Below are 24,750 nucleotides of genomic sequence, written 5' to 3'. Positions count from 1 at the left end.
GTCAGTATGTCTGTATCTGATTGGCAAATATGACCTTGATACCACAATGTGATAGAGAAGAAAGGGCTCACAGAACCTGTTTTCCCTAGTATCAAGGAGCTGACTAGAAGCTGGCTCCTGTCTTCCTGTCCACGAAGTCAAACTGTATAGAATTTGCAGCTGGACTGAGTATTCCTGAAGGAGCTGCCACGGGGAACAAGCAACAGAGTCAGCCTTCATGAAGCCTGTGTCAGCGCATCTCCTGCACACTGGGACATGTGGTATGCTGAGCTGTGATGTGCAATAAAGGATAGGCAGGCTGACAAAGTATGGGAACCATATGGCAGGGGTGGGGTCCAAAGCTACGTCAGGAATGCACACACATATGGTAAAAATAATGTGCATGGGATATTACCCTTAATTTTTCTCAGTAAGGTTTATACACACATGCATATCCCAACCAAAGATTAGAGGATGTTAATATGGAAATCACCTAGTCAAATATCCACTCCCATATTGTGGAAGGAATGGGAGCTTGACATGTATTCGGCAAAGCATATTCTAGGCATACATCAATGAGCTAGAAGTCAAGACTTTTTATTTCTAACCTAGAGCTCTTCCATTCAACCCAAGTTGTATTTTTTAAATACGGCAGCACCTGGGTTTAATCCCCTTTATGCAAGTATATTCAAAGTCTTTCTAGACAGGAGACTACTATGGCAAGCCTTGAACTACAGGTAAAAAGCAGCCTCCAGGCTCCTTTCATGTCCACCCTCAGAACTAAGACTCAAATGGAGACTTGGATGATTCTGCAAAGCAGCAGATATCAGTTACCCTGGGAAAACACAAAGGTCCCAGACCAAGTTCTTGAAAACATAAGCAATTGATCCCTCCAGCAAAGAGGCAAGGTTACTACAAAGGCCAAGACATATGGAGACATTTGTACTTTCCCTCTAACAGGCTCACAGCAGGGAAAGGAATGGATTTGGGCAAAAAGAGCTGGTGGACTGCACATGTCTTGAAGGAATCCTTCAGACACTCTGCCAAAGACATGAGGACTTACAGAGCCTAGAATCCTTGCTTCTCAGCCTGCTACATGTCTTCACGTGCCTGTCTTGGCCTCATTCTCCCAAAGTCTCCAAATGTGAGACTCTGTTCTTGGCTACTTCCCACTCTGCTGAGAGTGCTTTTCCCATGCTTTGGACCCAGACATTATTTCTTCAAAGCCCTGTCTGGTATTAGAGCAGGTGAACCTAGCAGGTTCAGGAGCCCAGGAGTGGGTGGCCAGCTGAGCTATAGATTGACTAGTTTTTCCAGAGATGCTCACCTTAGAGAACACAGAAGAATCAACTTCCATTTTCTCTAATCCTTGCTTCCTTCAAGTTCCCTTCTTAGGTCTTCTTTCAGCAGCTTTCTACAAGATCTCTGGTTACTATTATGGTCCTTGTCTATATTAGGAACCTTAATTTTTTCCACACAAAACACACACACACACACACACACACACACACACACACACACACACACACACACACACATATATATATATATATATATATATATATATATATATATATATATATGGATTCCTTTCTTCCCCATAGGCATCCTTCCTGAAATTCTGAGGTCTTTAGCATACTCTCTGAGGCTCAAGATCAAGTTTCATGTCCTCTATGAAGCCTTTCTAATCCCATAGCCAGAGAGCTCTAAACATCAGTGGATACTCATCTGCTCTCCCATAACAGACAGGTTTCCTTTCATCTTTCTCCTGGCCTATGCTGAGCACTTGGCAGAACTGTAGCAACTATTCAATGGAAGGAAGGAGGCAAGGATGTGAGTTTCTCGAAGCAGGGCCCCAGAACTTCATGAGTTGTGGTTTGCTGTTTTGCATTTTCTATGACTTTGTTTTGCTTTGCAGCTCCGTAATTCCTAACAGACCTTCTAAGTCTTTCTCTGTAGTTCATAAATATTAATGATACCTAAAATGAAGAGGAACATTGATGCTTAGTCATCTTGTTTGAAAAGTATATAGATGCAACACCATGGAGTCAGAGATGGCATCTTCCTCATGGATGGAGAACCTGGAGCTCAGACTTGAAAACCGTTTCTAAGTTTATATTCCTAGGAAGTGGCAGAGATGAGTCACAGGCATTTAAGTAGGATCAGTGACTGTGTATCTGTACTTGGACCACTTTGCCCAGAGTGGGCTTGAGCCTGCTTATAGCCATGTGGCCGGGCCAGGGTACCTCTCTGTTTTTTTTTTTTTTTTTTTCTGTCCTTGTTTGTAAAATTCAGTTAGCAATGGGCCAACCCTAAAAGGTCTTATGATTATATAAGGTAATCAATTCATAGTGATTACAATCTTTATCTCTAAGGCAACTGTTCAAGGAATTCATTCTTTTCAACATATATTTATTGAGTGACACTATGTGCCTGGCTTTGGTTTAGGCACTGTGGACAGATCAGTAACATGGACATGGACTCTTGACTTTTGGGAAGCAAGGAAGGGTGCTTGATAAGCAAATAAATCAATTTTATAATTGTTTTTAGCTGAGACTAACATGTCAAACCAGGTCAGAAAAAAAAAAAAAAAAAAAAAAAAAAAAGAGAGAGAGAGAGACACTGGCTTGTATTCCCAACATTTCTGAGATCCTGGCAGTGGGGATTGGGGTGGGGAGATGGGCTCAAAGTCAGAATCCTGAAGAAAAGCTACACTTAAAGATATGTTGTTAGGAAAAGAGAACAAGGAGGAGAAGCATAAAGAGAACAAGAAGATGAGGGGACAGGAGTGGTGAGTGCCACATCAAGATCCATCCACAATAAGTCATGAAGGACACTGATCAACTGTATAACTGGGGTCTAGGGGTGGGAGGAGACATTTATTTACAAGAGATAATATGTGGGTCAGGGAAGGAGGGAATCAATAAGAAAGAGACAGGCAAGAAACCTAAATGGGTTTTTTAATGAGAAAATGAAGGAGGAGGAAAGGAAGGAAGGGAGGGAGGAAGGGAGGGAAGGAGGGAGGGACAGAGGGAGGGAGGGAGGGAGGGAGGATGGAGGATGGATGGAAATGGTGAGACTGAGAGAGTAGATGAAGGGAGGGAAAAGAGTGACAGAGAGACTGAGATTGAGATTGAGATTGAGATTGAGGATAACTATAGCAGAGGAAAAGCTTTCTTGGGCTGAGGAAATTGGAGGCACGGGGGCACTGCAGAGTTGTAAGTCACCCGCTGAAGATTGACACAGTTTCACACACCCATTCCTTATTCAGTCTTTATTCTCTTCCTCAAACAACTATCCCACTGTTTAAGAGCTGCTGTCAACTGCTGAGACACCTTGTCATCTTTATTTACGGCCATAAACCATCTTATCATTTCCAAGAGAAGAGTCCTCCCAGGAAGAAACATGGATTCTCTCGATTTTGTATTTTTGCTAGACACCACAAAATTAAGAGTGTAGACATTGTGCTATGATCTAATCGTCTATGGTCCCGAAACCCAAGGTACCAGCAACAACCATGAAACAAAACCACCAAGAGACTCTGGAGCTTTCTTCCTGATTTCCGTCAGAGGAGCCCACCATCTTTCTGGAGTATGTTGAGGACAAAGAATCCTTTTTCCCCAAACTGAAGCAAAAGAAAAGACAAGACAAAAATGACAACTAGAGATTCATCTCGGTCAAAACAGAGACAATTTGTGAAATAAATAAGAACCAAGGTTCTTTGAAGAAGAAATAAATAAATCAAGAGGATTCCTGCCCTTAAATGTTCTCATGCTGAATTTTTTTAAATTTCCAAATCCAGTTAGTAAATGAAACAAAACTTGGAAAATGTTTAAAATTTCAAGTGAATTCAAATGCTAATTTCTGTCTCATCAAAACCAAACGTAGCCATTGGCAAACAGAGGCCAGGGATATGTAAACACACCAGGAGGTGTCCCACTGAGTGGTGGCTCCATCTGCTTTCTGTCACCATCCCTGATGTGGCTCTTGGGTGGGGCTCTGCTCCTCATACATTTGCTGTGCCTCCAAAGTGGCCTACCCCAAGAAAGCCTGGGATAATTAGGCAAAGACTTGAAACTTGGGATTGAGTTCCAGGGACCATGAACCCTGTCAGGGGCATCTCCAGCCCCTGCTTTCAACGCTCTTACAGTGTTCTCTTTATATTCTCTACTTTCTCCTCTTGGAAAATAGCATCAGCAACACAATAATTAATGTGCTTTGAGAGGCTGTGATGAGGATGCATAATGCTATCAATAGAGCTTTGGCCAGGAAAATGAAACCCGTTAACCTGAAACATCGAAAAAGAAAAACAACACAGGATTAATCCAAGGTCAAACAAAAACATTTAGGAAAATGCTGGAGTTCTCTTGAGGTAAGTACGTCCTACTCAAGGACTCAAAGGAACTTAGATAAAGTGTGTGTGGAACAGTGCTAAATACATTACAGATTTTTATAAATATCACTTGAACTTGAGCTGGGCTGAGCGTGACAGCTGAGCATGCAGCAAACAAAGCAGCTTTGTGTGACACATACAGCTGGGCGAAACCTGGTGGGATCCCTATGGCCTCTCTGGTGGTGCCTGTAACATATGGGGAAATCCTAAAGTCTCACGATGGGATCTTTCCCACTTCTCTAGTACACATTTCTGAGCTGACGTGGCAGGTGAGTGGGGAGCAAATTCGGCGTTCAGGAGCCCCTGTATGCTATGAAGGTGAGATCCATTAGCATTGTCCTTTGTATCCTTTCTAGTGACCAAGTACTCAGTATTCAAATACCCAAGACTATGGAGGGTATTTATCACCCAAACCACCATAAATGCCTTCCACAAATGACACATGTGTCTTCTCATCCATCACACTGCTTTCTCAGACTTGAACACACTTCCTACCTTTCTCCTTGCATATTAACATGATGTATTTATTCGTCATCTCTCAGAGTCAGTGCCTGCTACTGCTCCCAGAAACTCTTCCCTGACTCATTCCTACAACTGGATCCCACATTCCTCCAAGATTCTAAATATATATGTCCACAGCAGAGCTCTTGCCATACTGAGCTGCTTATATGAGTCATTGTTTTACACTCTACCCTATATGACAGCAAAAACCATAGTCAACACATAATAAATATTTATATTCTTGTTACTATTATATTTTGGGACACACTAGAGCCAATTATGAAGCTGGCTATTAACATTCAGATATACAGGTACACAGTCAATAAAAGTGAAATTCATGGGGATTATATAATATAAAACAGTTACACTGTTTACTGAAAAAAGCAAAATAGTATTGTAGAATTTTGGCATGATCAAACTTGTATTTCAAAAGGTTTATAAATAAATATAACATGTGAATAATTGATTATTTTTATGACGGAAGTCAGAAGAATGAGTAAGTATTGTGTTACATTATGATTGATATATTAAATTTCACAAATGAATATTTTGGTGTAGAAAATGTAGTTTTCAAAAGATATAATGTTAAAAGTTCCTAACTATAAAATAATCCACATCCAGAAAATTATAAAATCACCAACAGCTCGAATGAATATAATATTATATAATTGTAACTTTGCTATTAGTAAAAGTGTGATAACTAAGCCAACCCTTCATCCAACAGAGGACTAATATTCAAAATATATAAAGAACTCAAGAAGTTAGACAAAACAAATCAGATGACTCAATTAAAAGATGAGGTAAAGATCTAAACAGAGAATTTTCAACAGAGGAAACTCTAATGGCTGCCAAGAAGTACTTGTAATGTTCAACATCCTTAGTCATTGAGAAATGCAAATCAAAATGCTCTCCGTCTTACACCTGTCAGAATGGATAAGAAACAGCACATGCTGGTGAGGATATGGAGCAAGGAGAACACTCCAGCATTACTGGCGGGAATGCAGACTAGTACAATCTCTTTGGAAAAGAATTCAATAGTTTCTCAGAAAAGTGAGAATAGTTCTACCTCAAGACCCAGCTATACCACTTCTGGGCATATAATCAAAAGATACTACACTGTACCACAAGAACATTCACTCAACTATGTTCATAGCAGCTTTACTCATAATAGCCAGAAACTGGAAACAACATACATGTTCCCCAACAGAAAAAGAATAAAGAAAATGTGGCACATTTATACAACGGAGTGCTACTAAGCTATTAACAACAAGGACATCGTGAATTTTGCAGGCAAATGGATGGAAAATATCTCTGAGTGATGTAATCCTGACTCAGAAAGGCATGCATGGTAAGCACTCACTTATAAGTGCACATTGGCCATAAAGTACAGGATAGTCATGCTATAATCCATAGATTATAATCCAAAGAAACTAAAGAGAGGACACATGAATCTCACTCATAAGGGGAAATAAAATGGACATCAGACGTGGATGGAGGGAGGGAACTGGATGGGAGACAGGTTGAGGAGGGGAATGTGCATAGGTTGACAAGATTAATGAATAAGAGTGCTTGCTGCCCAACCACCTGAGCACAATAATCAAAACCCACATAAAGGTGAGAGAGCAGAACATACCCTGACACCTGAGTGAGCACACGAGGAGGAATTTCCTTCTGGGCCCCTAGCCATTCTCTAGCCCCATCTATTGAATTTGATCATTGCCCACTCTCCTGGGATTATGACATTTACAAATGTTCTAAGTGTTTGTTGAGATTGGACCGCTAAGAGTGGAAAAGCTTGCTTCCCCGCTGTGATTCTGAAATTGTGTTTCCTCTCATCTGTGATATGGCAGAGGATGATTGACCAATTATATTATATTGAGAATTTTAATCTCATTATATCTGATCCATTTCTGATTATTTAAAATTCTGTGTTGAACACATTGTCCTTAATAGGAATGCCTTAAAGAGCACATTTTAACTCAAAGCAAATGCTATAATACAGGTCAATTTGCAAAGGTACTTAGAGATCTCCCTGACCTGTATAAAGCCATGTGTTCAGTTTTGACAGCAAGGATTTAACAACAGACAGGCAGAGAGCTGTTGACTCCCACCTGGTCACCTGCCAACTGTGAGTTCCTAAGCAAACCTCACTCACTGAGCTCATACTTCCTTATATTTCCTTTTATTTCTCTACAAAAATGAGAATGATTTAAAAGATCTATTTTACAATGTTGCTATTGAGTTGAATTAAAACTGAGATGAAGGATAATTGTTTCGATTTACCAAATCTCAATTTAGAAGAGGATGCAGAATTTAATCTTGCAATGAATGAAACTAAATCTAATAGTGTCTAGTACAGTCATTTTTTTACTCCTCTGCCATGTCCCTCTGCAGTCAGAACATGAGTACTCTACACCTCAGCACCCTTCAACTCTCATATTTGAATGAATGGGAAAATTAATAAACAGAGGTCTTTAGCTTGTTGTATTTTGTTAAAAGGAATAGAAACCAGATAAGGATGAATAATCTTCCCATATCTTGAACCAACGGCAGACAGATACTGTTCCCTTACAAGGCATCAGCCACCTTTAATGCTTCCTCAACTCAAGTAGAGCTGAGATGCACACAACCTCCATGTGTCCCCATCCTGATACATGGCCACTGTAGCACCTTGTTCATGGTTTGGCAGTGCTTTCATTTCTAGCTGCATATGAATTTTTGAGTCATGGACTGGATTCTTACTCTGGGTGTTTGCTGCGTATCAGGTATGTATAAATGTATCTAAAAACAGAAAGATGGGTCACTGGTGACAGAGCAGGGACAACTAAGTCAGTGCCACTCAACATGTGGAAATCTTGACATTTAACCTGTCTTTTGTCAAACATTGAATTTTTTCTTTCTTAAAATTACAGGCAATCACCAGGAGCTATTGAGAAAAGTTTGTAGACCCAATAGTACTGGCTTTACTTGTTGCTTTAAAATATGCACCAAGGAGGGCTCCCCTTTCATCATGTGTATCTCCTTTCAGTAGGTTCATAAAAAGAGTGTGGGTGAAAGGGCACCTGACACAATTCAACCTCAATTCAGTGGCTGTATGTATTCATACCTAAATCCACCCTCAGGCTAGCCAGATGAGAATGGGGGACATAGGGACGGTCACTAATGCTTTCTGCTATTATAGTGTGTGTGTGTGTGTGTGTGTGTGTGTGTGTGTGTGTGTGTGTGTTGAGGATTAGGGGTAACCTTTGCCAGGCCTACACAAAGATATACCCGTATACCCCCAAGAAATTACACCATGTCAACAGATCTGGTGTAAATGATGCTTATTGGTGTGGTGGTGGAAGAGAATGTAGCCCTGGGGAAGGGTTAGAGGCAGACAAGTGTACATGACCACAGGCAGGGAGCAGAGAGAGAGGAGAGAGAGAGAGAGAGAGAGAGAGAGAGAGAGAGAGAGAGAGAGAGAGAGAGAGAGAGAATGTAGGTGTGGGGGTGGGGATAGGATAAACCAAGAGACATAGGAGAAAGGAAGACGGCATCTCCTGGGGAGATCTTATAAATATATTCACTTTAGAATGCTTTAATTATTGAAAATTAAATGGCATGATTCCATGAATGAATGAACAGACACCATGTGATATTTTCCCTCTTCTATCCACCATATTGGGATCCAGTTCTTGCCTGGGATAGCTGCAGACCTCTCCCATCAATCCTGAGGTTTGCCAGAGGACCAGGATACTATCTGAGAGACAGTGGTATCTAGACATAGCTAGATGCTAAACCCAAGTAATCTCAACAATATGGCTTCTTGAACAAGATTTACATAATAACCACACCAGTTAGACATGTCAATGTGGACAAGGGAAATTTTACAAGGGCTTATCCCTAGATGGAGTATAGGCAATGAATATCTAGTAAGAGAGGGAAACAGTTTTCTCCAGGGTGAGATCACTGATAGGCAGTTCCAAGTGGTAAGTCCCAAATACATGTACACACAAGCAACTCTAAATCAGCTCAGTTAAATTATAAATTCATAAATTTAAGAGAGGGAGGAGGAGTTGGAGGCAGGAAAAGAGATAGGTGGAAATAACATAAATACAGAATTCATATATCAAATTCTTAAAATTCTTAAAATAACAAACCCGAGCTCTGACTTCTGATGTTCTGACTTTGGAATGATTAGAGAAAGCCAATCATGTACTTAAACAGAAGGGATAGACCCACTCGGAGTAATGTGATTATTAAGCAGATGTAGGAGTAACTTCCTGCTATGCCCAACAAGGCTACCTTAGCTTCTGCTCAACTTCTTCCCCTCATCTGAACTACCAGGAAGCCCACCTAGGCTTCTCCCATTACCCTCATGGCACATGGCAGTTGTTCCAGTAAGTGCCAGACACTAACCTTGGTGGATCAAATAGCTGTTCTAACAAATGGTTTTCTGTGGCCTCAAGAAAGTCAATCAGTGGGAAGAATCACTTTAGTTACTTGACATTTCCAGGTTTAGCCAGGCTTCCCACATTGCTTGTCTTAGGACCCCTCTCCTCCACCTTTAAGCAACTTTGCTCCCAATTTTCCTTTCTATTGTGACTGCATCATCTCTTTCTTTGTGACCCTGATACAACCCTTTTTCATGAGGATTTGACAGTTACATTGGCCACACCAAAACTATCCAGGACAACCTTCTAGCCTTGGGATCCTTAATCATATCCACAACATCGCTTTTACAAAAGACGGACCTCGTGGTTCATGAAAGAGGGGCAACAAGACAAAGCCCTTAGAGAAGGAAGCATCCTTCTTGGAAAGGAAGGAGTTGAACCTCAAATATCCTAGGAGGAACACTCCAAACAGGAATAAAAGGGCCTGGGATCTCAGCAGGCAGCATGCTCTGTGCTCCAGAAGAGCCAGGAAACGGGGAGTAAGCTGGAGAAAGGCTAGGATGAATGAGGCCTGAGAGTTCTCAGACCATCTCCAGCACCATTGTAAGACCAGCCATTGCTTTTATTCTAAGTAAAAGCCAGCAATCAAATGAGGTCATTTAGGGTTGGAGATATTCTGAGGTCTTTCTATTTTGATTTTATTTTTTAGCTTGCACACACACAGACATTTAAAAATGGCTGCTAAATGCCTCTTCTGGGGGAATGTGAACCGCTCATAATAATAATATAAAAAAGTGCCTTGGGCTTTCTTACAACTGGATCCATCAAAGGGTTTTCACTAGCAATTTGGGGAGCTTCTGCCTCTGGGTGCCACTGCTGTGATTTCAAAATAGAATTATCTCGTGCTCTGTGATTTCTTGAATCATTAGTTTTCCATTTTCTCTTCCTCTTTTCTTTCAGCTCCATTTTTTTTCCTTCAGTTCAACTGTGGTATGTGCAAGAAGTCTCAAAATAATGGTGGCTCGTGGGCAATTGAGTGAGGGACCCAGTGAGCAACAAGGGGAAAGGGTCTTCCCAGGATGCAGATAGTACCTGGATATCATGCATATGTGTAATCAAAGGAGTGGAGTCTAGCCTAAAGTCCAGCTTTATAAGAACAAAGGGAACATCTGTCAGGAGATTGGAGGCCCAAGAGAAGGGAAGCCAAGATTGTACTACTCAGTGGGGTACAGTACTCAATTCCATCAGCCCTTCCATTTCACTGAGGGAGTCAAAGGGCCTAGAACAAGGGTGGTTTTTATTTTTCCTTTCTTTCTTTTTCTTTTTTTTTTAACCGTTTTAAAAATTCTCACCAGAATTACAACCATCATGAACAAAATAGAACCCTGGTACCACCCCTTTAATTACTCAGCTGACAGCAAGCAGAAATTCTTCAAAATTATAATTATCAACATTTCGAACTCATTATGCACTGAATGGTACTTATCTTTGAAGATTAATAATTTTAGCATTATCAAGGAAAAAATAACAAAATTACTTAATTTCCTTCTTAACAAATCCCCCAGATTTTTAAAGGAACTGCTTGTAGGTCCGGAACAAGCCAAGTGCCCCTGGTCTAAAGGGTCTTTATGGACCAGAATTCATGAGGCCTCACATAATGGGAAAGGCAGATGAGGAAGAAAAACTTGTGGTCCAGAAATTGACATCAGTCCCTCCTTTCTCACCTCTGACTCACAGGATTAGATGCTAGACATAAACAATGAACAATAATCACCCCCAAGAATTCCCATTTGTAGTTTATTTTAGCACCAAGGTCCAGCTGCATGCCTGTAGTTCAAAGTCTGTAATGTATTTTGGGGTATTTTGTTGTTGTTGTTGTTGTTGTATTCATTTAATTTGGTTTATTTGGTTGGCTTTAGGGCATGGTTTTATATTGTAGCCCAGACTGTCTATAGAGTCCAGTCTGACTTAGAACTCAAAGCTAACCTCCTTCCTCTGCCTCTGTGATGCTGGGATTACAAGTGCTAGTGGCTACATCTGGCTGGGATATGATTATTATTTTATTTTTTAGTGAGAAACACTGAAGATGATAATCACAGGCAGGAAGGGAATAGGTACTCACAGGAGACTGCAAGAGAGGTGAGGCTGGAGCCAGCTGGAGAACTCAGAACCCCAGACAAACATCCAGTATGGTTAGTAGCAAAGGGAAAGGAAGTCAGATGCTGCTAGGGCCACAATGTGGACTATGAGGTGTCAGCTTGTGACCGTGGAGACAAATCCAGAAGTCCTACAGATGTGTGGGACTGGAGACGGTCCATCCTCAAAGCCCATCCTAGATATTGCACATTTCTTGGCCTATGTTATTATGCCGTGCAGAACACATCCATGTTAGAAGATGTAAAATAGCTAGGGTGACACAGCAAAAGGAATTAAGTTAAAACAGAAAGTACTCAGTTAGCTCACAATAGTAAAATCTCTCCACCATTTTTAGGAGACAAAAATAAAAGCCAGGACCCCAGGACCTGAACAGTGCAGAGCCAAGCAGCTCATCACCAGGAACAGTTTGACAGTGAAGTGGTCTAGAGATCCTCACCTGGTAAGATCCTCACCTGGTAAGATCACGAGTCTCCATTCCTTCATGGCCACTGTGGTCTGTGCTGTTTTCTATGACCTAAGCCTATTCCAGACCCAAAGATTTGGTTGCAGAACATTCCTCTGTCTAGAAACTGCCCTGCCTTCCCATTTCCTTCCATCAGAGGTCTGCTCTAATCTACCTTCTCATACTCGGGCCATGCTAGCTCATGACCTCACCTTATTCTCTTTACTTCATCTTGTTTGTTTACTGTTTGTTGTCTCACTCTTCGTGAGACGGTTTACTACTGTACCCTAGTCAGACACAGAACTTACAATGTTTGGTACTACGACAACTACAACAACTACAACTACTACTACTACTAATAATGATGATAATAATAATAATAATAATAATAATAATAATAATACATGGGGCTCTTTATTTAACAAACAAGAGAGAAAAGCCTTTTCCTTCTGTAGTTCTCAACTTCTCACAACAATTTATTTGTTATTTAATGTTATATTCCAACTATGCAATGAAGCTATATACAAAGCTTTCACAGGTACCCAGGGACCCTGCATTGTTATTTTGAGTATGCAAGGCATGACTCCAAGCCCACCCCTTTCAGTGCCTGTGCCTAAACTTCTCCCCAAGTCCAGAGGGTAAGGAGTATGAGTTAGAAACCATTCTGGGGATGTGAGAAGTCATGGAAGCATGAGAACATTCTCCAAGTTCTCATCACATACTTTGTTGTTCAAGGGGACATAGCACAGATCCAGAGTTAAAAATGATTCCACAGATGTCAGACTACAGAATATTAAATCCCAACGTGGAGTCCCCTTCTGGATACAGTGCCCATGACTTCATTCTTATCTCAGTCCTCAAGTCAATGCCTATGGTATAGAAAACAAGGATGGGTGGATGGATGGATGGATGGATGGATGGATGGATGGATGAGGAAATAAACCAATAATTCCATATACTATTTACTTCCTGTGAGCAATCTGCCTTCTTTTTCATTAATGGTAACTTGTCTGAGAACACACCACTCGTGAGGACTTCAGAGAAGGCAGGCTCTGTTCCCTTCATAAAATCTGCAGTCTTGTAACAGAGCTCAAACAATGCCCTCCAACAACTCCCCGAAGAGATGAAAAATGAAAAGTGACCTAAGGAACAACATGATGGCAGCCCAGAGATCTATAATAGCTACAGGACCACAAAAGGTTTTGTGAAAGGTTTTGCCCTTTAAGTGGCTCTTTAAAAAACGATATAGGAGCTGGTCATCAAGAGAAGGCAGGAAATGGTAACAATGTCAATGAGGGCAAAAGGTAAAACGCTGGAATTATAAACAGCTCCAGGGTCACGGAGCTCAAGGAAGACATTGCGAATCAGCATGGCCCAAGTAACTTAAGACCAAACACAGCATTTTGGGCCTCTGAGTATTACCAAGGGAAAGACTGGCATTGTCACAAAGCAATAGGGCTGCCCTGGTATATATTTGACTTCCCCCCTCCCCAACCCCCGAGTTTAGCAGCTCACATTTATCGTTACATATTTTATTTGCAGCTAGTCTGGACTCTGGCTGATACTTTGTGGAACCCTCTGCTTCCAGCATCTCACAAGGGTGCTGCGGAGGCATACAGTGAGGCTTGAGGATGCACCAGAGGTTCAACTGAAGAGGCTTCCGATCGCACATGATTGTTAAGTGTTAATATCTATGTAGACTATTGGAGAGAGGGCTATTATTCCTCACTGGTATTGACCAGAGATCACCCTCTATTGCTATTGCTTTATGCCTCTCCAACTTGTCATCTCATTTCATTAATCCAACAGGAAGAAACTTGTCCAGCAATCCAGAAGTCGCAGGCAACCTAATCATGGTATAACAATCTCATTACCTCCTTATAATAGATGAGAGGCAAGCATGACATAACTGTCCTCACATGCACACAAGGAGACAGAATTGTACAAAGATAGGAATGCTAGGAAATGTGTCTCGTCAGGTCCATGTTGGTCCTCCTACAAAAGCAGTGCAGTACAGATCAGACTAGCTCAGAGGATAAGGAGGAGAATCCACTAAGGAGATCCAAAGAAAAGATGCCAGCCAGGAAGAAAACAATGCAACCCAAGGACAATGGAGGCACTTTAGAAGAATGGGCATTTTCAAATGTGGGTTCAGTGGTAGAAATAGCAAGACTTGGAAAGTAGTCTCCTATGAGTAGTAGTGTGGAAGCTGTGGTGCAAAAGATTCCAAGGCTTTGAACTCGAGCTGCTAGAGGAAGAAAAGTGAGAGTGAGGAGAGATCTGTTGATGCTGTTTTGGTGAAAGAGAAGCACCATGAATTTGAGACCCTAGAATCTTGTTTAAGGTGATCACATACTTGGAAAAGGTGAAAGCGGCAGAATTTGTGACATTCATCTTTGAGTGGCGTCTGCATACACATGACAGCTGGTGACATGTGATGAATAAAAAGAGCAGAGCTATCCTGAACTATTTGTCAAGGTGGGATGAGGATTCCCTAGTGAGTCCCCTAGCCTGTGAGGATTCTAGTCTGACTTCTAGGCTAAAGGGATGCAAAATAGAAATGTCTTCAGTTATAATGCCTGCCAAGAGATGGCCACTTGTGATACTACACTCAAAAGGAATTTCCCAGAGGCAATAAGAGGTTGAAAGGGCTAGCTGTGTGTGTGTGTGTGTGTGTGTGTGTGTGTGTGTAAATGAATACATACAAAGTACTATTACTGTTTATAAGTTTATATATATATATATATATATATATATATATATATACATACATACATTTTTATATATGCATATATGTGTGTGTATTTAAATCACCTACATCGCAAATTAAACCTTGGGGCCACCTACTGTTTCATCTTACAGATAAGAAGACATAATGTTGCTCTATACCATCCTATAACACCTCTGACTAGGACCTCTGCTCCTAGGCCCTGGTCTTGTGCTTGCTCTCACGGAGAGAATCAAAACTGGATTCGCCTAGCTTTTCATGTGCAATGTCAAAAAAACTGCTTTATTTAACAAGAATATAAACACCCCCCCCACACACACACACACATGCACACACACATTCCAAGGCTCTTTAGGGTTAATTAAATTTGGAATACTCACATGCCCCCAAATTTCCAAGGAAAAGCATGATTGTGGGACACTGATTGGCTGGGAATGGAACCCCCTTGGGCTCCCCAGAGAAGCCCTTCTTGATGGGAAATTCAAGCCTAAGGTCATGGAAACATTGCTTGCCCTCCCCCCACCTTTAGTTATCTAGTGTAGCACTGAGCAAAATTCCCTGCTAGACAGAAAACCCAAGGCACTCCCCATTGCCAATCCATATCACAATCAATGTTGATTGAATGTCTGAATGTAATTTGAATGAGAGGGATTTCAAAGCACAAAGGTTCTGTTCCCAATAAGTTCAGTCTATATAATCAAATGCATTCTTGCTGGCCCAATCAGCAGAGGCCTGGCAGGGAAAAAAATAGAAAGAAAGAAAGAAAGAAAGAAAGAAAGAAAGAAAGAAAGAGAGAGAGAGAGAGAGAGAGAGAGAGAGAGAGAGAGAGAGAGAGAGAGAGGAGAAGGAAAGGAAAGGAAAGGAAAGGAAAGGAAAGGAAAGGAAAGGAAAAGAAATGAAAAGAAAAAAAAGAAAATCCAAGCTTAAATCTCACAATTGCCCCTTTTTGACTCGGCAAGTTTTACAGTGGGGTCCCCGAAATGAATGCTGCCTCTATGCAAAGCAACAGGGGGTCACGTTATAATTAGAATGCAATCAGTGGGATTGGTTATGGCTTGGTTCTCTTCCTGAAATGATAATCTATGTCACATCTGCTATTACATTAATATTTTCTGCCTTTCAAAAAGGGGGGTTAGGGGTGGTAGAGTAAGGCATCTCTCCACTGGGCTGCTGATAGAGTTGTCTTAACTAGAAGTCTGTGTGAGCTAATCAAGGCCTGAACAGTTCACCTTTAAAATACCCAAACCATCTGGCAGGCTGTCCCACGATAAATCTCTATGATAAATGCCTCCGTTTTGATGTTACAAAGGAACCGCAGACCTGCTCAGTTTTGGCACAGCTGAGAACATACTGGCAACAGCAGAATAGAATTCAGATGTCCTCAAATAGAGAAGTAAATCATTTTGACCTGCAGGGCATAATATATTTAGAGAAAACCTGATTGTAATAAAAAAAAGGTTGGACTTGTCACCATTTCTGCTGCAGGAATGGCGATCTAGATTTTTGTTTTTCTGGTATATATGTTTCAGCTTAATGAAAACGCCAATGAGTATGCTATAAAAACCTTCCATCTCTACCCCCTCCCACTTTTTTGTGTGTGAGTCCTCAGACATCTCCTTCTGTCCCCTTGTGAATTGCTATGGTGGCCTCTTGCTGGTTCTCAGGCATCCTGCAGAGGAACGGCCACAGCGGAGCACGCCTTCAGAATGATTAATCATCCACTTGCCTTTCACCGCTCTGTTTTGCTGGGCCCACAGCCACTGCCAAGAAAGGACACACTGTGACCACCAGCACCAGGAAGAGAAGGCACAGCCTCTCAACTCAAGGTTAGCCTGGACCTGGTGGCAAGAGGGACTCATAAAATAAATTATGCTGTGTGGTTTTGGAAGGTAGACTTTCATGTCTCGCCAGGCTTCAAAAACAAATTATAGAGTGGTCAGTTGTCCTTATTTATTTCATGTTTTCCCCCCACAACGTTAAGAAACTAATTAAACATGGATGCCAAATAGTAAGCAGTCCTTGTCCCACTTCCTTGCCTGGACACACAGCGCCTCACCCTTGGCTGCAGTAAAGGATCTCAGCCAAGCAAGGGTTAGCTAATGACAAGGCTTCAGCCATCCTAGGGCTCCGGGGAATGCCTGGGACCTTGTAACAAGGCTTGGTGTCTTTTCCCACTCTGGCCTAGTTGGTTACAACAGCTTGACCAATTCCCTCCACAGCTGCTGGGGTCACTTTCTGGTGACTAATGGGAAAGACAGATTTCCCATCTGTCCCCTGAAAAATGGTTTAATAAAATGAGTCTGCTCACACACCCAAAGGAAGCCAGAAACAGGCATGAGAGGTGACATGTGTCCAATGAGGGGGTTTTCAATCTCACCCTGTTAGTCTCCAGACAAAGTTGGCAACAGAGAAGCTGTTTCCCTCCATAGAGCCGACTTAGGAAAGGAGCAGAGGCTGTTTTGAACCTCACAGGAGGTGCAGCAATGAGAGTCTGCAATTACTCAGAGTCTCATTGAAAAAAAAAAAAAGTACAAATAAATTTGAGGCCACTGTGTTCAATAAAACTTTAAAAAATAAATATTTACTGACAGTCCACTTGGAAGGAAAAAGACACAAAAATTTATTGGCTGTTGGCAACTAGAGTGGAGACATGTTTCCCATACCTTTTTGTCTGCCCTGGGCAAAGCAACACTTATCTAGTTATTCGACTGTCTTACAAGGCGGTGCTCATGGTACAGAGAGGAGACACCCACTGAATCTGTGGCTTCCTCGGCTCTTGAATAATTTCTTTCACTTTTTCCCCCAAATCCCTTCCAGGTCCTTGAGATTGTAGTGGTTGACGATCCTTTGGGTTCAGTGAGGACCAAGAGAAATGTGCCAGGTAAGAACTTGTGCACCCATAGTTACAGTGACATGGGACAATACCACCCACTCACTGTCTCTTCTTCTCCAGTTCTTTGCTCTCCTTCACTATGTGATTTGTCACTTCTGATGCTCACAAACCCTCTGGCCAGGCTACTTTTCGAATCTCTCCCTGTAGTTAACTATGTGGCTACCAACAGTCTCTGCAGGGAAATAAGAAACATTCCTCTCGCTCCCCCACTCCACTGTGCTCTGCTTGTGGGATTTGGCTCTGCTCCTCTGGGACATGTTTCTCTTTTCTTGTCTGTTCTTTAAAGCAAGGCAACTTGAGCTGGAATGTGCCAGAGAAGTGGGCAGACTGAGTATACAGTACTCACGGGTTGTGTATTTAGAATTGATATTATTGCATGCTTGTTTACAGAACTTCCTAGTTGGTCCTGATCAGAAGCCAACAGTGAGGAAGAACCTGAGGAGAAGGATCTGATCATCAAGTTAAGGGAGTAACACCCCAGTCTCTCTAGAAACATGGCAGCCTCCAGCCAACCTCCCCGGTCACAAATCATTTGGATTTCAAAGTCAAAATCACAGCCCATAATAGAACTTTAAAACTCCCAACAGACAAGTCAATTCCACCCCGCTAATTTAATTTCCACCTTCACTTTTTACAAGGAATTTTAGAATCAGTCATGCCCCAAAATAAAATCCTTTCTAACTCATGTCTAGTCAGTATGTTTTCACATGATTAAGGCCACTGTTCATTTTCTAATTTTAAATAATTATTTATTTTTATGTGTATGATTGTTTTGCCTGCAGTTATGTATGAGCTCTATGTGTGTGCACAATTGACACAGAGGCCTGAAAAGGTGGGCAGGATCCCCAGGAACTAGAATTACAGATGGTTGTGCACAACCTGAAATGGGTGCTAGGAACCAAACCCAGAGCTTCTGAGAGAGCAGTCAACACTCTAAACCATGGAGCCTTCCTCTGGCCTCACTATTCTTTTCTGATTGTTAAATGCTGTAAAATATCCATACAGCAGAGAAACAGTTGACTACTTGGCACCAGATAGAATTTAGATTTTATAAAGACACTTCTCAAAGAAGCCGAAGATCTGCCTAGAAGCATCTAATGCCAATATTAAATTAAAGGAGAATAATGCTGGAATTCAAGCTGAATGCACACAAGAGGAGGGGGAGAACAGCACATCTGCTAGAGAACACAAATGGCTCTAATTCATGTGGTATGAAGGCAATGTGCTTTGGGGAATGGACTCCAATGTACTCATCAGTGACTATTGTCAGTGTTATGAGGTGACAACATTTGTGACACGTAAGTGAAGCCAGGGCTGTCCTCTGAGAGACAACTTTGTATTCCATTCCCATATAGATCACCCATGTTGTTTGGTCTGAAGGGCAAGGACATTGTTTGTCTTTTAAACAAACTACAGAAGAAGTGCCAACCTACATAGTGGGGGCTGTGTGTCTAAGGATACAAAGTGTATGGCAATGGGACAATAAGGAAGCAATTATTAGAGGCAGCAAGGGAGGCACTGGGGTGGCACCATTGATCAGAAATACTGAAGATCTTAGAGCTGGTTGTAGGTATGAAACATTGCTGGACCCATTCAGGTTGGCCACACCTCATATCCAAGGTCTCCTCCTGATCATCTGTGGTGCCTTATTTAATCCCAGGCACAAGTATCTATTCGTCATTTCAAGGTCAGAGGGATATGTTTACTTTAATGAGGAAGAATCACTATGTGTGGACCTGAAAAACTTTTCTACTTTGCTTTTCTCTAGTGCTTCTAGAAAAGAAGCCTGGAAGGAAGCACAAAAGAAAATAACAATAATCCCATCTCTTTCATTGAATGATTTGGGTTTGACTTTGTATGTTACATGTAGCAATGCCTAGTAGGCTTTAGGATATGACAGTGGGTGAAATCCCTTGGAGAGATAGAGTTTTATATCCTACCAACCAGAGCATGTCTGGACACATGTTCTCACAGTCAGATACAAAGAGAGGGCAGAAAAGGATGCCACCCTTCCTAAAATAATTCTAACAATATAACGGCAGGATCATGGTGGCAATATTAGTGGTATAGATTCTCCTTGATGATTTTTCTGACAAGCCACCCCCAGGCTTAACTTCTGAGGTGGGTTCTTGTCACAGAATCAGCCTGGCCATCAGGAAGCTGACTCTGATTGGTTATGTCAGGTGTTTCATCACAGTGACAAGAAACTGACTAAGTGATTAATACACTGTGAATTAACACTGGTCTTCATGTAACCCTAGAGTTAACGAACCCTGTCCAGATTCTTATTTTTCTAGAAAGAAACACATCCTTCTTACCATAGTACCCAGAAGAATCCTCATAAGGTTAATTTTTTTTTTTTATCTCTGTGGCACATCATTTTAGTACAACTTGAAAAAATATATATCCTCGTCAGGTGGAATAATACCATCCCCCTAAAAAAGACAAGCAATGTGAAGGGTTCGTATTCTCTTGTGTATGTATGCACATGTGCTCACACCAGTAGGCGCACAGATGTGGAGGTCAGAAGATAACATTCAAGAATCAGTTCCTTCCCCCCACCTTGTTAAGGCAGTATCGTGCTTGATGTTTCTGATCTGCTTATGTACTCCAGACTAGCTGCCCATGAACTTTGAGCCAATTTCCTGGGTCTACCTCACCTCTTATCATGAGAATGCTGGGATTTCAGAAGCAGGACACCACATCCAGCTTTTTATGTGGGTTCCAGGCATCAAAATCCAGCTGTGAGGATTGCCCAGCAAACATGTTTATCCGCTGAGTCATGTCCTTGGCCACATAAAATATTCATATACTGACCCTGTACTAGTCTTACTTCCTTCTGCCTTCTGAAGGCAAAGATACCAGGACAGGTGGGTGTTCTTCAATAGTCTATATGGTTGTCTCTTCTATTGTCCAGTTCTATCATATGGTTGTATTGAAACTTCATTTTTCAAGACACCTAATTTAATGGAAAGGAAACACTTTCTTGCTGTTATATTATCGCTGGTAACATTCAATAAGTTTTCTCTGAATTAGGCTAGGAATGGCAAGTGTAAGGAGGGAGAAGCATCCATTATCTTTTGTCCCACTAAATCTGAGAATCATCAATAAATATAGATCCAAACAGATGCAATAGTATGTACTTTTAATTCTAGCTACTAAGGAAGTTGAGGCATCATGAGATCTAGGCCAGCCCTGGCAACATAGCAAGATCCTGTCTGTTATACAACCATGAAAAGAGAAAAGTAAAAGCTATAGACTACTGACACGAATTTAAAGAGCCAGAAATAAATATACACATTTGTAATTCATTGACTTTTTACCCAACTGCCAAGAACACATAATGAAAGAAGGAAAGCATCTTCAATAAATGATGCTGGGAAAGTGAATTATCCACATGCAGAATAATCAAATTAGACCTTTAGATCACACAATATTTTAAAAATCAAAATCAAGCTAGATTAAAGAATTAAGCATAAAACCTGAAACTGAAAGTTCAAGAAGAAAGCATGGGGGCAGGTGGAACTTCTTCCTTTGGTCAGGATTACATCATCATAAAAGCACACGTGACAGCAGTAAAGGGGCTTCTGTCACACCAACACTCTGCACAACAAAGGAAACAGAGAACACGACCCACAGAATGGAAGGAAATGCTGCCTACCCACACAAATAACAAAGCATTAATGTCTTACATATAAAAGGACTCAAATGATCCAATAATAAGAAAACAGCCCAATTTAAAAAAAAGATAAGGTATAATGGGGACATGGCTTAGTTATAGAGGACCAAGCATGTGGTAGAGACAGACTTATAGGCTAGCCAGCCCAACCAAATGACAGAGGTCCAGATTCCACAAGTGACTCTGTCTCGAAAAATACAGTGACATATAATTGAGAAGAAACACCACATTGATCTCCACTTCTGGGCACCACTTACATGTAGGTACACCCTCAGGCACAAATGTCCACATACATACACACATGAAATGTATACACACAACAAAGACACATGAAATTTACATCTGAAGAGACATTTCTAAGAAAACAACACAAGTCTTTTCTTCATGTTCTAAAATGGAAATAAAAATTGTTCAACATCAGTAATTGTCAGGGAAATGCACAAGACGACACTATCTTAGACCTTCTGGAATAGCCTTTAGAAAAACAAAAATGTAGGAATTGGTAAGCATATAGAGAAGATGGAGTTTTATATGCCCTATGTGAGCAGAGAGGTATAAATAGGCATAGTTGTTAAGAAAAACAACATTTTCTCCAAAAATTATAATTACCACATTATCCAGTAAATCCACTGGTTTTGTTTCATCTCTGTTGCTATGACACACAACATGGGTGAGAACAATTTTGGGAAGAAAAGGTTTATATCATACTGTACTTTCGGGTAGTAGTTCATCACTGAGAGAAGCCAGCACAAGAACTCAAGGCAGGAACCTAGAGGCAGGAACTGAAGTAGACTATGGGGGAGTGCTACATACTGATTTGCTTGCCTTTGCTTGCTCAGCAACCTTTTTTGTACATAGCTCAGGTCCACTTGCCTAGGAATGGCACCACTTGCAGTGGACTGGATCCTCCTATATCAATCAGAAATCAAGAAAATGCCCCACAGATATACTCCAGGGCAATCAAATAAAGGCAATTTCTCAGTTGAGATTTCCAGGGATGTCTAAATTAATGTCAAGCTGATAATAAACCAAAACCAAAACAAAAATGTGGTGATGACAACTACTATCAGGAATCTATTCAAAAATTTAAAAAATTATATTTATAATATATACATGTATATATGCAAATATATGTATATAAGTTTCCATACTACCACTGTATATTATGTGTAAATATACACAAATGTGTATTTATGCATGCATTTCCCTGGTTAGTGCCATATTATTCCTACAAGCCTACATATGGGATCAGCCTAAGTGTCCATAAGCAGATAGATGGATAATGAGAATGTAGCATTGTAAATAAGAAGCTACTACTGCTTAGTCATAATTAAAAGGGGGTGGAGTCTCTTTCATTTGTAATATCTTAAAACAACCCTGTAGGATATTATAATAAGTGAACCCCAGGCATTGAATGACAAGTACCACATGATCTCACTGTGATGTAGAATCTACAAGTTTACCTCTTAGCAGTAGTGAGGATAATGTTACCAGGCACTAGCATGTTTGGCAGCAGGAGCAGGAATGAGGATATAGGTCAAAGCACACTAATATCAGGTAGATAGGAAGAGTAAGTCAAGACATCTACTATACAACTTAATGGCTGTAGTTAACAATGGTATATTATCTTCTTGGAAACCATTGGGAATCTTTAAATATTCTCACCCAATATGCCCCAAGCATGTGAAATGGTGAACATAATAACCAGCTCCATTTAGCCATATAACAAATCCAAAAGTTTCTACAGAACTCTGTACTCTTATTTATTTAACCATATTTTTAAAATATCCATAATATGGATGAGAAGTTTACTTTTCAATGAAAACAATGTAAAGTAATACACTTAAAGACCCATCAAGTAGAAAACGCCTGTTGTCTTAGACTAAGGAGTGTTCCAGATATAAAATTTAAAAAAAAAAAAAAGAAAAGAAATCTTCCAACTGAATCATAGAATGTGGTTGTTTTTGCTGCTTTTTCTACTCCAAAGGGAACTATCAACAGAGTATTGAAAAACAAGCTTTGAGCACTCGTGTCAATACAGATCATCACTGGCAGGACAGTTAAATGTATTAAGCAAGCAATTTTCAGTATTACTAGAGTTTGGATTCTCCACCCTCATATCCCCAACTGTGTTTTTTGGCTATGTTAAAACTTCTGCTTAGACTGTCAACTGAGGACATCGCTCTGTGCTAAGAATAAGTCTCAGTAACCTATAAAATACCAACACTGTAGTGGTCCAGTTCATATAGATCCACAGTTATGAACACACATGCACACACACACACACACACACACACGAATTTCAAGGAAGACTCAAAGCATTTATCATTTTTAAAAAATTAATAGCATTTTCTTAATGTATAGATTAGAGTGATGCATGTTATGGAACACTTATAGAGGTCAGAGGACATGTTGCAGGAGTAGATTCTTGGATTCTTGCCTTCTGCCTTCTTAGAATCTATGGATCCTGGGATTGAACTCAAATCATCAGTCTTAGAATAAAAAAAAAAAAAAAAAAAAAAAAAAAAAAAAAAAAAAAAAAAAAAAGCATCTTAACCTGCTGAGCCATCTTACTGGCTTCAGAACAGTTACCTTTTTAAAAAAAAAGTATTTTAGGGGGCCTAGGGAGATGGCTTCATCAGTAAAGTGTTTTGCATGCAGGCATGAGGACCTAAGTTTGATCCTTGGCACCCATCAAAACCTTGGGCATGAAGCATACCTGTAAATCTAGCCCTAGGGTTGGTGTGGGGGAAGACACAGAGGATTATCAGGGTGCCCTGTGCAGCCATGATGGCCTACTTGGTAATCACCAATCTAAGTAAGATACCCCATTTCCCAAGACAAAATGGAGAATGGCTGAGAAAGATACTTGGCCTGTATACACATGTCCACATATGTGAATGTGTACTCTCTCATACGAACACATGTTCATACACATGCATGAACACACCAATCTATTAACACAAAGGCTTCTTATGACTATAAATACAAGAACATTGAGAGTCAGTGGCTGGGCTGATCTGAAGACTTTTATTATTTTGATTAAAGGAAAAGTGGCATGCATGAATAGCTTCCTGGCTGTTTTATTTCCTGATGAATAAAGTCACCAAGGAAGGATAATTTTTACTACAAATATTAGCCTAAACCTTAGCTTAATTTGCATAGCTTTTCTTGCTAAGTGTAGATTCTGACAAGCACAAACTATATTTATCAGACATATTGAATCTTGGCAAGTTATAAAAGAAAAAATGCATTTTGGTCTCTATTATACATAAGCCTTCAATGGGAACATGGGAAGAGGACAGCCTTATAGTCACCATATAGTCACCAGCACTGACATTTGCAAACCCAAACTAAAACCTAGTTAACTTAAAAGCTGTCCACTATGGAAAAGTCACCAATAATCTTTGTGGACCCCAGCGTCTTCTACCTGTAACTACCTTCTCTAGAATTAGACTAAATTGCTATGGGGAAAAAAATGTTCCTTTCTGTCTATTGCCCCCAAATTCTGGAGATATTAATTAGATTCTGTTTATGTCATCCTAGCATGGATGTATACATCTCACTTGTTATTAAGAAAAAAATTATCAGTGATTAGAGGAATT

General features: G+C 40.6%; 1 protein-coding gene and 1 long non-coding RNA gene across 4 annotated transcripts in view; one reads left to right on the top strand and one right to left on the bottom strand.

Annotated features, from left to right (window-relative positions):
- Lrmda (leucine rich melanocyte differentiation associated) overlaps positions 1-24,750 on the bottom strand; it is a 1,001,791-nt gene that overhangs the window by 113,359 nt on the left and 863,682 nt on the right. The gene's annotated exons all lie outside the window — the stretch shown is intronic.
- On the top strand, positions 16,204-18,100 carry LOC143441598 (uncharacterized). The gene is made up of 3 exons (XR_013109159.1): positions 16,204-16,399; positions 17,391-17,454; positions 17,857-18,100. It is a non-coding gene; the product is annotated as an uncharacterized LOC143441598 (long non-coding RNA).

The sequence above is a fragment of the Arvicanthis niloticus genome, chromosome 3, assembly GCF_011762505.2.
Source record: "Arvicanthis niloticus isolate mArvNil1 chromosome 3, mArvNil1.pat.X, whole genome shotgun sequence".
In the NCBI taxonomy this organism is placed as follows: domain Eukaryota; kingdom Metazoa; phylum Chordata; class Mammalia; order Rodentia; family Muridae; genus Arvicanthis; species Arvicanthis niloticus.
This window is presented reverse-complemented; position numbering and strand designations above follow the sequence as displayed.